The following is a 13,389-nucleotide window of genomic DNA, read 5'->3' on the forward strand; positions in this document are numbered from 1 at the left end:
TATATTTAAATTTTTTAAAAAAAGAAGCCAAGCTGAAGGAGAGACAAGAGTGGGCTGGAACACTTCCACTGGCCTTGAATTTACTAAATAAACGGAAGAGATGGAAGATATGTCCCTAGGAAACCCAGGCCACCCACTCTTGTCTCTTCGGAGCACTCTCCTCAGTAGGACCTCTGGCCAGCTACACTCAGGGTAGTTGCTGGAAGGAATTTACTCTGTGGAGGTTACCAGTGTGCAGGTCCCCTTTCACTTGTGCATCAGCAGGCTTGCTTCTGTCCTTGCTCCTAGATCATTTCTTCACACACGTCATGTTCTCTTGTGTTCTTAAGGCCACATCTTCCACCTCCATTGCCAGTCTCTGCCTCGACATAACATGGGACTGCGTCTGGGCTCTTCCTGGACAGCTGTCTCTCCAGCCTTCACTAATCTACATAGAGCTCCTTCTGCCCGAGCTGCCGTCTCCATGCTGATGAAGCGAAGACAGACCAGACAAAAGACTTAGCACCCAGTGAGACAGTTTAAAAGAGACCCATGACTCCCTCCCCTGCCCCGCATTCACATCCCTGTACAATCCCCTCCTCTTGGTTATAGATTTGTGTCTAAAAAGGTAGCAGACCTTTGTGTAAGACCTTAGTCTGGATAACAAACTAGGCACTCCTTGTAACTAAGACCAGCTAAAACTGATTGGTTTGAGATGTGGCATTTGGCCTCTAAATGATCCCATTGAATATTAAGGAGGTAAAACAAACAAACCAAAAGTGAGGAGTGGGGATTGTTACTGTGGAAAACTTCATCCCATAAAATGCCCCAGCAAGTCCCCAGAGTCAGTGCAATGTGACACCGTCTGTCATAGCAGAATCACAGCATTTGCTCTCTGTTGACCTAAAGCTCTTAGTAGCGAGCGGTTGGTCACATGGCTGGTCCATGGCTGGTCATAACCTTACTCATTTCTACTAGATTTGCTGCAGGTTGCAGCTCTGGTGTATGTGGGCAATGAGAGAATTTGCCTAGGTTACTTTACAGAAGCTCGAAAAAACTACCTCTGCTGTGAGTACTGACTCGCCACTCGGAGAATAAGAGACCAAGAATGGAAGCATCTCTGTGCTCATCGACTTGTGTCCTTTGCTGCCTTCACTCTTGACTCAGATTTACAGCACTTTTCTATTGATGTGATAAGATCAAGGCAACTTACACAAGAGTTTTTTTTGGATTTATGGTTTCAGAAGGTTATTTCTGACCTCTTCTCCGTTATTACAGCAGCTGATGATCAAGTATTCAAACATGAGCCTATAGGCTCAACTGCCACAAGATCCCATTCAACTCTGCATATAGGTGCAGACCCTCTGAGAAATGTGCTGTTGCTCGGACAGTGCCAGATAGCTATAATCCTGACAATCAGGAAGCGGAGGCAGGGGGAAGGATTAAAAAATGGAGGCCAGCCTGGGCTACAAAGCGGGGAAGGGGTTGGGGAAGGACAGGACAATTATATCCAAGACCACAGGGCTAACTTGACCATTGGAGCTGGTATGTGACTCAACTTTCTAAGGCCCCAGGTCCTTTTAAGGCTCAGTCCAAATCACAAGGTCAAGATGTTTAAACAAGACACCAAAGCTAGCTCTAAACATAACTGATAACTTCCTGGATTAAGTCACCTGAGTAAACCTCAAGGCCAGATTACTTATTCACAAATAGGAAAGCATGCCCACAGACAATGAATAATTACAAAGCTTTAGTCTTCCCGAGAAAAATCCATAGAACTCTACTGCTTCCTTAGTTGAGTGAGGAGCTTGGCCATCTCTTCAACTGGCATGAAGTTCCTCTGCTCACGAGTTGAAGTGTCAACAAAGCTTTGCCCATCTTGTTCATCATACTGGGTTTGATCCCATTTTTTTTTTGCTTCCATACTATAAGATCCAATAATCTGATAACTGGTGGTGGTTATATAAATATATAAGATTATCCAAACCCATCCAGTAATGTACTTGTGATCTGTGTGTTGTGATATATACAAGGTTTACCTTTGTATCTGACAGGGTTGCTTGTCCTAATGTATTAAAAAGCCTAACAAATTTATAAAATGTAAAAAAAAAAAAAATAGTTGGAAGTAACATGATTGTCCACACATGCATTGTTGTGAAATAGTCCCCATGGACTTATGTTTTAAACATTTGGTCCCAGTTAGTGGCCCTGGGTTGGAAGGTTGCTGAACTTTCCCCCAACATAGACTGTGCCTTCAAATGTGAGTCAAAATGACCCCTTCCTATCTGAGGTGGCCTTCTGTCCGGTACATGGTCACAATAAGAAGACCAGTAACCAATATACAAAGCTCTATACATTATTAGGAATGAGGGCTTATTCTGGGGGAAGAGGAAGCCAAAGAAAGATGCTTGGGTTCAACTGAAGCACCAGCCTGTTTCCTCCAGAGAAGCATGCTTTGTGAGAACTAACAGAGGAGCTTGAGTTGCTGAAGTCCATTCTTGTAGTAGATGTAAACATGTTTTTGTTTTGATCCCAAGTGTGGGATGTGTAACAGACTTGTGCAAGGGTGTGCAGTGTTTTTCTGCTGAAAACAAACTTGTGAGAGAACAGGTGACGTTTGTCCACTAGAAAAGGAACCACCTCTTACAGGGGCATGGTCTTTGCCAACTGATAAACATCCTAGTATGGACTCTGAGAGGGTGTGTGTGTGTGTGTGTGTGTGTGTGTGTGTGTGTGTTGGCGGTTCTGGGTTCCGACTGCTGCTCCGGGTTCAGCGGCTGCAGCTGCAGTCACTTTTGTTGAATTGTTGGTTTGCTGTTTAACGGGTCTGCTGGAATCCTGCCAACTACACCAATGGACTCATTCCAAGGAACTGAGTCTAAAAAGGTCACTCCTGTTCCCATTAACCTCTCTTCTCTCCTATCTAGGGTAGGTGGGTTGGAAGGGAGGTGTAAGCATTAAAGAACCCCAAATAAAGTAGGTTTGAGTAAATTCAAAGCCTCTACATTCTCCATGAATTCATGGCTTAAGTACAAAAGATCTGGACTACAAAGTGTTTTTCTTTAAAAATAAAATAAAAGTCCTATAAAAAAGACTCAAATATTCAGAGTACAAGCAGGTGCCAAGTGTCACACTTAAGCATAGCTTAAGATACTTTAATTAAATGCTTGTTTACCAGGCTGTGGGCAGGGATAAAGAAATAATAAAGTTGCTGGGCATATTGATCCCTAACACTTGGGACGCAGACACAGGCTGATCTCTGTGAGTTGAATGTCAACCTGGTTTACATAGTGAGTTTTAAGCCAGCCTGTGCTACAGAATGAGACCCTGTTAAGCAGGGAGGGGAGAAAGAAAAAAACAAAAATAAAAATAAAAAACATGATGCCCTAAGAACAAGGTACCTAGGGATAAAAACAGCTCCAGACACATCTGCTTTTACCCGGGGAGCAGACTCAGTAGGTTGCTAACAGACCCAGTAGGAGTTGGGCCTTGGGTAGAAAGGTGTAGTGTGGATGCTGAGCTGAAACCCAGGGGAAGTTTAGGAGGTCACCCATGACAGCATGGTGCTATCTAGTGTTAACTGACTCTCATTTTATATGATCTAAGCACAAGGAATAGGTTATATAGTTCATTTTCAGCATGAGGTACACTTAGAGTTCACTGGAATTATAGGAGGCACCAGCCAGCCCTCTCCCTTCCCTAGCTGGTGTCTGACATCCCAAGACTCTATGATTTAGAAAGTTCTACTTAACTGAGCCCAGGATCTGAAAGGGAGATGGTCAGTTTCAAGCCTCAGATTTGAATGACACTGTGTCCTAGGCCACTGAAATGGGGGGTTTGGCGGGGTGCAAGTTATGACCTAAGGAGAAGAGGACAGGACTCTCTAGCAATTGGAAGATTTTTAAAACCATGATCTTGTGACAAATTAGCTTGCTAGCAGTTTTTGCTGGCAACTCTCTCTGCAGAACTATATATTAACAACTGCTTTGTTTTCACAAGTATCTTGAGTTTGTATTACCTTATTTCTTTTTTTTTAATTTATTTTGAAAGCAGTTTAATTATACATCCATTTAACAAAACATCAGCAATTAATTTTCAGAGCCATGTTAAAGATAAATCCATCACAATTCTTTTTTGGCCTATACATTTATATTATTACAAATAAATAAAATAAACTACATACAGCAAGAAGAACCACAAAACAATCAGGGATTATATAAATGTTACATTCATAGTGTTTTAGCTAAATGTATTTGGCAACCTTGCAGAAAACATCTTTCCTATCTTGGTGTGTCTAAAATTCTGAATGTAAATCAATATCTATCATATCTCATCTCTATCAACTTAAAACATCTATCTAGACCTAAAAACATATTATCCCCTAAACAACTAAGCTTAATTTATCTGGTCTTCAATCTCATCAGAGGCTTGAGAAGGAATACAACTTAATTAGCTGAGTATACAGGAAGTGCAGGTTAGCAGCTTCTAAAGTGAAAAAAAAAAAAAAATGACAGAGACAACTTGCTGCCTGAACAGTTACCTGAAACTAACTATAACGTTGGAGCATAATTTTCAGCCTTCTAGCCCAATATAAGTGACAGACATATTTGTGAGGCAGGAACTATTGAGGGCTTGCTTACTCTGCCTTGGCAAAGTTTGGTCATCGACTCTGCCTGCATCCAAGCTTGCCCATTTTTAGGTAGAATTCTATCTGTGTGAGAAACCTTATTTCTAATGCAAGGATGGGGGCATGTCCTTTGTTAGTCTAGTAAGTTCAGTAAGTCTATAGTCCTGCTTTTTAAAAAATGCATATGGGTGTTTTCCTGCATGTACGTCTGTGCACCACATGTATTCCTGGTGCCTGAGAAGGCTAGAAAAGGGCATTAGACCCCCTGCTATTGGAGTTACAGTTGTGAGCCATAGTATGGGTGCTGGGAATAGAATGTAGGTCCTTCGGAAGAGCAGCCAGTGCTCTTAATCACCAAGCCATCTCTTCAGTTCTCTCTAGTGTTATTTTAATACATTGTGGTGGTTTGTATAGAAACAGCTCCACAGATTCATGTGTTCGAATTTTGGCTCACAAGAAGTGGCACAATTAGGAGGTGTGGCCTTCTTGGAGCAGGTGTGACTTTGTTGGAGAACACTCATCACTGTCTGGGTGGGCTTTGAGGTCTCATTCTCAAGCTATACCCAGTGAAGCATACAGTCAGTTCTGCTGCCTGGGTTAAGATGTAGAACTCTCAGCTCCTTCTCCAGCACCGTGTCTGCCTGCACACCACCATGACAATAATGGACTAAACTTCTGAAACTGTAAACTAGCCCCAATTGAATGTTTTCCTTTATAAGAGTTGCCATGGTAGTAGTGTCTCTTCACAGCATTAGAAAGCCTAACTAAGACTATTATGGGTCAGGAATAGCCTCACACTGACCACTTGGGCCAGGCAGTGGTGGCACACACCTTTAACCCCAGCACTTGGGAGGCAGAGACAGGCGGATTGCTGTGAGTTCAAGGCCAGCCTAGTCTACAAAGTTAGTCCAAGACAGCCAAGGCTACACACATAGAGAAACCCTGTCTAGAAAAACTGCAACAAACAACAACAACCACCACAAAAAACGAACAGTGACCACTTGGACACCAGGCTCGGATTGATGAAAGTTTCTTAAACATTTAGCAAAGTCTGACTGGTCAAGGACACAGTCTGAACTTAGGAACCAAGACAGTGACACTGATTCATTCTCAGAGTGCGTTTTTAAAGGGGGAAAAAAATAACCAAGCAGGAAGAATCAATTCTATTCCGGGTACATTGTGCCTAGGTAGCTAGACAAAGCATTGTATACTGATTGGCTGGGATTTAGGGTAGGGGAACTTAGGCAATTTCCAGTTCCCCCACTATTCTGGGAGAAAGGAACAGAGCAGAGTATTGTGGCTTTGTTTGAGTAGAACATACATTTATCATTGATTCAAGCAGAACATACATTTATCACTTCTGTTACTATTCTATTCAGCAGCTATTGAATTGTAAAGCTAAAAGCTCTTCTTATGTCAGGCAGGCTGCGCCTGAGAATTTGAACTTAATTTCACCTTATGATCAAAATAGAGGCTAAAGCCCAAATGGCTGAGGTGATGCTAACTGCTAGAGCAGGTCTCATCAAGACATACACCCACATGTCTCTGTGTCCCCAGTCTACTTTGATAAATTCATAGGTGGTACTCTTTTACTTTCACAAACAAGTAATTTTGAGTCGGAGTTTTGGTGGTGCTGGACAGGTAGTATTGTCTGTGTGCTCAAGGTGTAAAGAGTTCTCCTGTCTGTGCTCAGATAGAAGCCAAATGATGATTGTAGGTGGAGTCACTCAGGGCACAGCCTGAAAGACAGGGTTCCAGGCAATATAGGGCATCTTAGGGCACATAGACTGCTGTCCCCACTGTGGTACCCTGGCAAGGCATGAGCAATTTAGTTGAGCAAGGCCACTGTGTAGCAACGACGTGAGAACAATCAGTCTCAATACTGTCTATGCTGCTTGGTTTTGTTGTTGTAAAGATGGTTCTTTTGGGGGTGGGGGGGTTGGGATGTTTGTTTGGGTTGTTTTATTTTTTTATTTTCAGCACAGGGTTTCTCTGTGTAACCTTGGCTACTCTGGACTCACTTTGTAGACCAGGTTGGCTTTGAACTCACAGAGATCCGCCTGCCTCTGCCTCCCGAGTGCTGGGGTTAAAGGCGTGTTGTTGTTGTTAGTGCTGTTTGCCAACTTGAGAAAAGCTAATGTCATCTGGGAAGAGGGACCCTCAACTGAGAAAATACTTCCATCAGACTGGCCCATAAACAAATCTGTGGGACATTTTCTTGATAGTGTGTGGGAAATGGCAGCCAAGTGTGGCTACGTCCTGAATTGGATAAGAAAGCAAACTTAGTAAGCCATGGAAAGCAAGCCAGTAACAGTGTTACTCCACTGCCTCTTCTTCCTAGTAGCATCCAATCCAGGCAATCCCCTACTCTCAACCCCCCCCCCTCCCAAATGTACCTGTGCTGCCTTCTTTATTGGGAAAAGAACAGTCTTGATATTGCACAGAGGAGCACATTAAACAGAGCAAAAGAACTTGGCGATTTCTTTTTGCAAAAATGGTGTGCCAGAATCCAGACAGAGATATTGAACACACTTACCAAAACGGCTTCTGTGTTTTATCCCTGATATAGGGATCATTCCGTTGGAGAGAGCTCAACTTCACGTTCCGATGCAATCAGCTAATCGATGTAAAGCGGAAATGAGAATTTTGGGGGGAAATTAATTTTGATTGGGATGACCACTTTTGACAGGAGAAAGTGTTTTTCATATCTTTATTATTTGTTGTATTCTATTTCATGCTTGTCTGTTGTATGACAGTTTCCTGTGAGTTAAAACATTCTCTTGTGAGCCTCAGGAGGTGGTATGTCTGGGAAAACAAAAACTTTCTTCCCACAATTCATCCCCAGCAGTGTAAGTAAGTAGTAACTTCCGGAGAGGAAACCCAAGCCAGCTGAGCTGCAATGCAGAGAGAAGAGGATTCCTGAACTGCTGAGCCACCTGCACGCTGTGCAGAGAGCTCCACAACTGTATCCTTTGTGTTGGGGTGCGCTGTTCAGTGATGCCGTTGCCTTTGAGTCTTCTTCCATCCTGGAAAGGAATCCAACTCCCATATAGCTGTAAGTTCATCAGTTCACCAAATTGGACCTTGTTTCCATGTTAACTTTGGTGTGTTTTGGGTTCATTTTCTAGTGCAAGCAGGTGTGTGTGTGTGTGTGTGTGTGTGTGTGTGTGTGTGTGTGTGTGTGTGTGTGTTGCATCATCCAGGGGAATTTTGTCACACAATACTGTGTGTCTGTCTGTCTGTGGATGTATGTTTGCCACACTGCAGGTGTGCGTGTGTCAGGGGACAGCTTGTGGGAGTTAGTTCTTTCCACCACAATGGTCCCAGGGAGCAAGTTTAGGTAGCAGGCACCTTTGCCAGCTGAGATATCCGGTCGACCCACTATCCTGCTCTCTTAAAGCCACGCTGTAGTTACCATGATATGTGTTCCCCTGCACAAAAGTGAGCCATGACCTTGTTTTGCTGCACTGCAGGTGTGCTCTTGGAAGTATTTGGCCAGAGGGCTTTGGCACACCCAAGGCTGCAGCTGCCCAGTCCTGTGTGTAAAGTTTCCAGAAATGTCAAAAGTGGCCATCTCATTCTCTGAAACAGATATTTTCTATCATAACAACTAAGTGTCTTACTCCCCGTCTACTCTATTAGCCCTCTGCCATTTGATGCCAGCTCCCAATGTTTCACTCACCAAAGCAAGGAGCGTATTCATGTGCTCATCACTGTACAAGACAGAATCCAACTCCAGAAGTCTGTTTCCTGGGACCACTTCTGTTACCAATTACTGTGTTAGTTGGGATCCCAGCAGGGAACAGATGGCATGCTCAAAAAGATAATTAATGGGGACACTCCGTCCTAGCAACCACAAGTAATATGCTGATAAAACACCTACAAAACCCAGCATATCTAAGGATCTGTCAGAGAAGTGAGGTCACAGAGCAAATGCCAGCTCCAGATAAACTAGAGAGACAGACAGAAGAAAACAACGAACCATAGCTCAGCAAAGCAGAAACCATAGCAGAACAAGCTGGTGCCTAGCCAACGACGTGCAATAGGCTTGGCACGCCAAGGACCCAATGTGAAGCTACATGCTTTGTGTGACTTGCCTTCAAAGGCTCTACCAAGCTCTTTCAGGGAAGATCTGAGAAACGCCTCCCCCAAGAATCCACTGTAGGTAGGGAAGGAGGCTGCCATGAACTCTACCACATGTTCTGTTTTTCTTAAGAAAGTCTGCCCTCAAGAGAGACTAAGTTTACCAGCACCGACCAAACCAGAGTGTTATCACTCCAACTGACCTGGGGATAAACCCTGCACTTCCTAGTTTCCCATGAAAGAAGGGAGACACTCAATTTCTGATCTGTCTATCTCACACAGCCTGAAGGTGTGTGGGAATCTAAGAAATTCTGAGGAGGGTGACACCTCAAGGTCACTGACTCAGAGCCCTCAGTACAGTCCAGGCCTCTTGGCAATGGGTCCTTTCCCTCAATACATCATGTCAGCATTTTTATTAAAGATTATAGGGCACACTAGAGGGCAGAAAACACCACCTTGGAGAGAGAGAGAGAGAGAGAGAGAGAGAGAGAGAGAGAGAGAGAGAGAGAGAGAGAGAGAGAGAGAGAAGCAGTGTTGAAACACTCAGAATGGGAATTCAAAATATCTATGGTTGATACCTTCAGGTTGTAACAGGGCAGCAGGAAACCTGAAAGAGAGGTGAGGAAAGGCAAACAGAGAGAGGAGAAAGGATCAAAGAAAATGACGTCATGGGAAAAAATGCTGTGGAGATGAAGACAGCCCTTGCGAGCTCTTTAGGAGACTGGACACAGCCAAGAAAGGAAACCCTGACCTCCACGGTGTACTGGTAGGAACTTCTAAAGTGGAAAAGCAGGGCAGAGAGGCCTGGCAGCACAGAGGAGATGAGCAGAGAGCTGTGAGGGCGACTGAATAGGTGCAAATACTTCTGATGGGGATACTGGGAGAAGGATACATAGCGAGAGAGGAGCAGACGCGACATCTGAAGCACATGGCTTAGAATTCCCCCAAATCACTGCCAGATGTCAAACCAGAGGCAGAGGAACCTCAGGAAGCATTAGGTTGGATAAAGCAAAACAAAACCAAATTCTTGAAAGGGGAGGGAAGTCTTTCACACAGAGAGCAAAGATGATAATTATATACAGCTTTGTTTCAGGAACTACAAAGAAAGACAGTGGTGTGGAACGGAACGTGAAGAGACACAGCAACCCCCGATGCCAGGAGTGGCTATGTCCTTAAAAACCTTCTCAAGGCAACAGGCGCGCACACAGTGGATCCACCCTGCCAGAAATACTGAAGCAAGTTCTTCATTTTCTCTTTGGCTTAGTTTAGTTTAGTTTTGAAGTGCTGGGAATCTAACTCTGGTTTTCATTGTGTGGGAGACAAACACTCTACCAACTGAGCTATATCCCCAGCCCCAAAATACTGAAGCAAGTTCTTCAGATGGGGCTAGTGATAAAATCAGGAACCCAGACCCATGTAAAGGACAAACGTCAGAAAAGAAAATAGTGAAGCTAAACATAAAAACATCAATTTTCCTTATTTTAGGCTGATGTTTAGTTTAGGTAAGAGTTGCCTGTCCTGGTGATGCACATTGGTAATCCTAGCACTTGGGAAACTGAGAAGGATTGTGAGTTTAAGGACAGCTTGGTCAGGAAAGAAGGAAGGAAGGGAGAGAGGGAAGGATGGAGGGGGGGAGGGGGAGAGAGAAGGGGAGGGAGGGAGAAAAGGTGGGAGGGAGGGAGGAAGACAAAAAAAAAAGGCAGCCCAGATAAAATCAAAGCAAGACAAGTAAGTTTATTCATATATACTCATGATGTTGTCTTTGAGGATTTCAGCCTATATGTGGATTTGATGAATGGTAACATCCATACATGGTCAGGGAGAAGAATTACAATTATTTCTTCTATTGTTTTCATGTCACCTGTGAAGCTATGTTGTACTAGCTGCAAATATTTATTTATAGGGCAACCCCTAGCAGTTTTTCCTTAGTATAATTAATATGCATTTTAGTTTTTCTCATTGTTGTGACAAATATATAACAAAAATGATTTAAGGGGTGGGGGGAACCCAACCAAACTATTTTGGCCTAAAATTTAGGGACATAAAATCCATCACGGTGGAAGGCTCAGTATTCGAAATTTGTCCATTCTCCCCAAACTGCTCTATAAAATTCAATTTTCTCAAAAGGGTTTGTATTTATTAGAATACATAAATTTTTAATTAAGGAAAAAGCAGAAAAAAAGAAAAAAGAATGGAAATTTATAATACAGTTGGTGCGATAAATATTGTTGCGCTCACTATCTGTACCGTGCTAGCAAGAGGCAATCAGGAAGTCACCTCTTCAGTGATTCATTTGGGATGGCTTGGGCAGTAGCTGAGGTATTGAGAAACAGTGAGTATGTTGACAGTGGAGCCACTTGGTGAGGCAAGCATGGCAGAAAGGTGCTCAGCAGACTTGGACAGCCTGACAGGACACAGGGTAGCAGTACGTGGAGAAGGTGGAGCTCACAGGGAGGAATAACAAGCTTGGTAAGCCAGAAGGAGCGGTTCCTACTTAGGGAAGGACATTAGCTCACTCACAGCATGATGGGAGTGGTATGGTAGAGAGCCAAGTTTCAGGAATGTCTAGATAGCATCCTGAGCAAACAGGAATGTGCACACGAGTTTCGTGAGATGGGGAAGCTGATTGAATACTGGCCCTTGGTAGTATAGCCATTGTTGATTAAAAAAAAAGAAAATAAGACTTTCTCACACGGTTAATAGGGAAGAGGTCATCACCTCATTCAGGTGAGTAGAGGGGATGCCTTCTTGTCCTGGTGAGCAAGGATGACACTATCCCATCATGGTGAGCAGAAATGTGTCTCTGGCAGGAAAACTATCAAAGGGGGTATGGTGGATGTAGTGAAAATTTTTGGTTTCTTTAAAAACACAGAAATGTTATGGGAATATGTTTTTGTTTTAGTCCCAGGTGTGGGATATGGAGCTGCTTCAGATTGTCCACAGCAGCTGATTATAATTTGCCTTGTGCTCTAGCAGGGGCATGCTCTTGCCAGCTGTAGATAGTACGTATTAGGAATTCTGGGGGGACTCGAGCTGGTGTATACATGTGGTAGCCCCGAGAGGGGCTGTGGCAGCTGCTGCTCCTTCTGTTGGTGCTGCTGGTGGTTGCTGGTTGCTGGTGGTTGCACTTTGTTGTGGTTTGTCAAGTGGTCATACACAAAGAGATGAGAAGAAATTGCATATCCTGTTGGCAAAAATGTACCATGTCCCAAGGAACTTGACTCCCCAAATCAGCAGAAAGTAATCTAATGATAATGATACCCCCTTTCCTCTCCATCCTTTTTTCTCTCCTACCTAGTATTGGGGGGTTGGATTAAGGGTAGAGAAGAGTGGTAGAACCCAATAAATAGCCACAAAGTCTGCTACAGGTGGAGGCCAGGAATCCAGCCAAATGCTTTTCTGTCCTTAGTGTAGACTCTTTAAGGAATTCAGACTTGAACATCAGTAGCTCCTGTGAAGTAGCTACAGTCCCTTAGACATCTGCTGCCAACACTCAGAGCTTCATATTCAAGGAGGTGAACTCTGCATTGCCTGCGGAAGTCTACTCTGTCTCAATTTTCTGTTTCCAGCTCAGGCTTACAATGCCACAGGTTCCTTCATGTTCATGGGGCATTGTAAGTATTCAGAGAACCCAGATGTGATTCCTGCATATCTTTAGGTAGCATTGCTTTTTTGTTGCTGTTTTAAAACACAGGTTCTCACTACATAGCCCAGGCTGATCTTATGCTCAACATCCTCAGCCTTCCCAGTGCTGTGATTACAGACATGTGACCCCTTGCCTACATCAGTGAACTTCTTGAGTGCTGAAGACATATTTGAATACTTAATGTGTTCCAGACATTGCTCTAAGTCATGTCTGCAATTTCAATGAATGGGTAACACAACCCCGTGGGCTTTGACTTGGGGGTCATCTGGATCAAGCTGAGGATAACAGATGGAAGATGAGATGTTTAAAATGTCCAAATCCAATAAGTAATTTATATTCACACAACATATATATCTATAACTAAAAATGTCAAAAAGAAAAAAGAAGCCAGAGTTAAATGAATCTGTGTGTGAGCCGATAGCATAAAGGAAAATCTAACATGCTTTCCAGACACATCAAGGGCCTTTCAAAGTGACCATGAGAAAAGAAGCTAAACAACACTGAGATTTCCACTTGTGTTTATCAGAATAACAATTAGAAGGGGAGGATGCAATGCACGCAGGTGATTGCTGTGGAGAGGGGAAGCTCCTGATGGGCGACAGGCGGCCTGAGATCTCTGAGACATGATGTAGGCTTGTTTAAGGAAGTCAAAAGACACCCCTAATGAGCTCCCTCGGAGTTAGTTCGGTAAACACTCTCACAGGGGCTCACAAGGGAACACACTTCAGACTGTTGCACAGTTGTTTGCGTAGCAGGAGTTGGTAGCTTAATTATTCCTCTTTAGGGGAATGAATAAGCAAACTGTGATGGGTATTCACTATGGAACACTGTGCAGCAGGGAGAAGGAACAAAGCAGATGTTTACAGAACAACTTGCGTACTTTTATTTTTAATCCAGAAAAATAGGTTAGGCGGCAGTTTTCAGGGCATTGGGTATCAGGGGAGGAAAGCCAGCTCACCCTGTGAGGAAAGCAGCAAGTGATGAGAGGCCTATAATTGTCTCTGTTTGCTTCCAGGAGAGTTTCCAGGCTGCAGCACGAGGAAGGGAAACTGAG

The sequence above is a fragment of the Acomys russatus genome, chromosome 5 (genome assembly GCF_903995435.1).
Source record: "Acomys russatus chromosome 5, mAcoRus1.1, whole genome shotgun sequence".
Taxonomy (NCBI): Eukaryota; Metazoa; Chordata; class Mammalia; order Rodentia; family Muridae; genus Acomys; species Acomys russatus.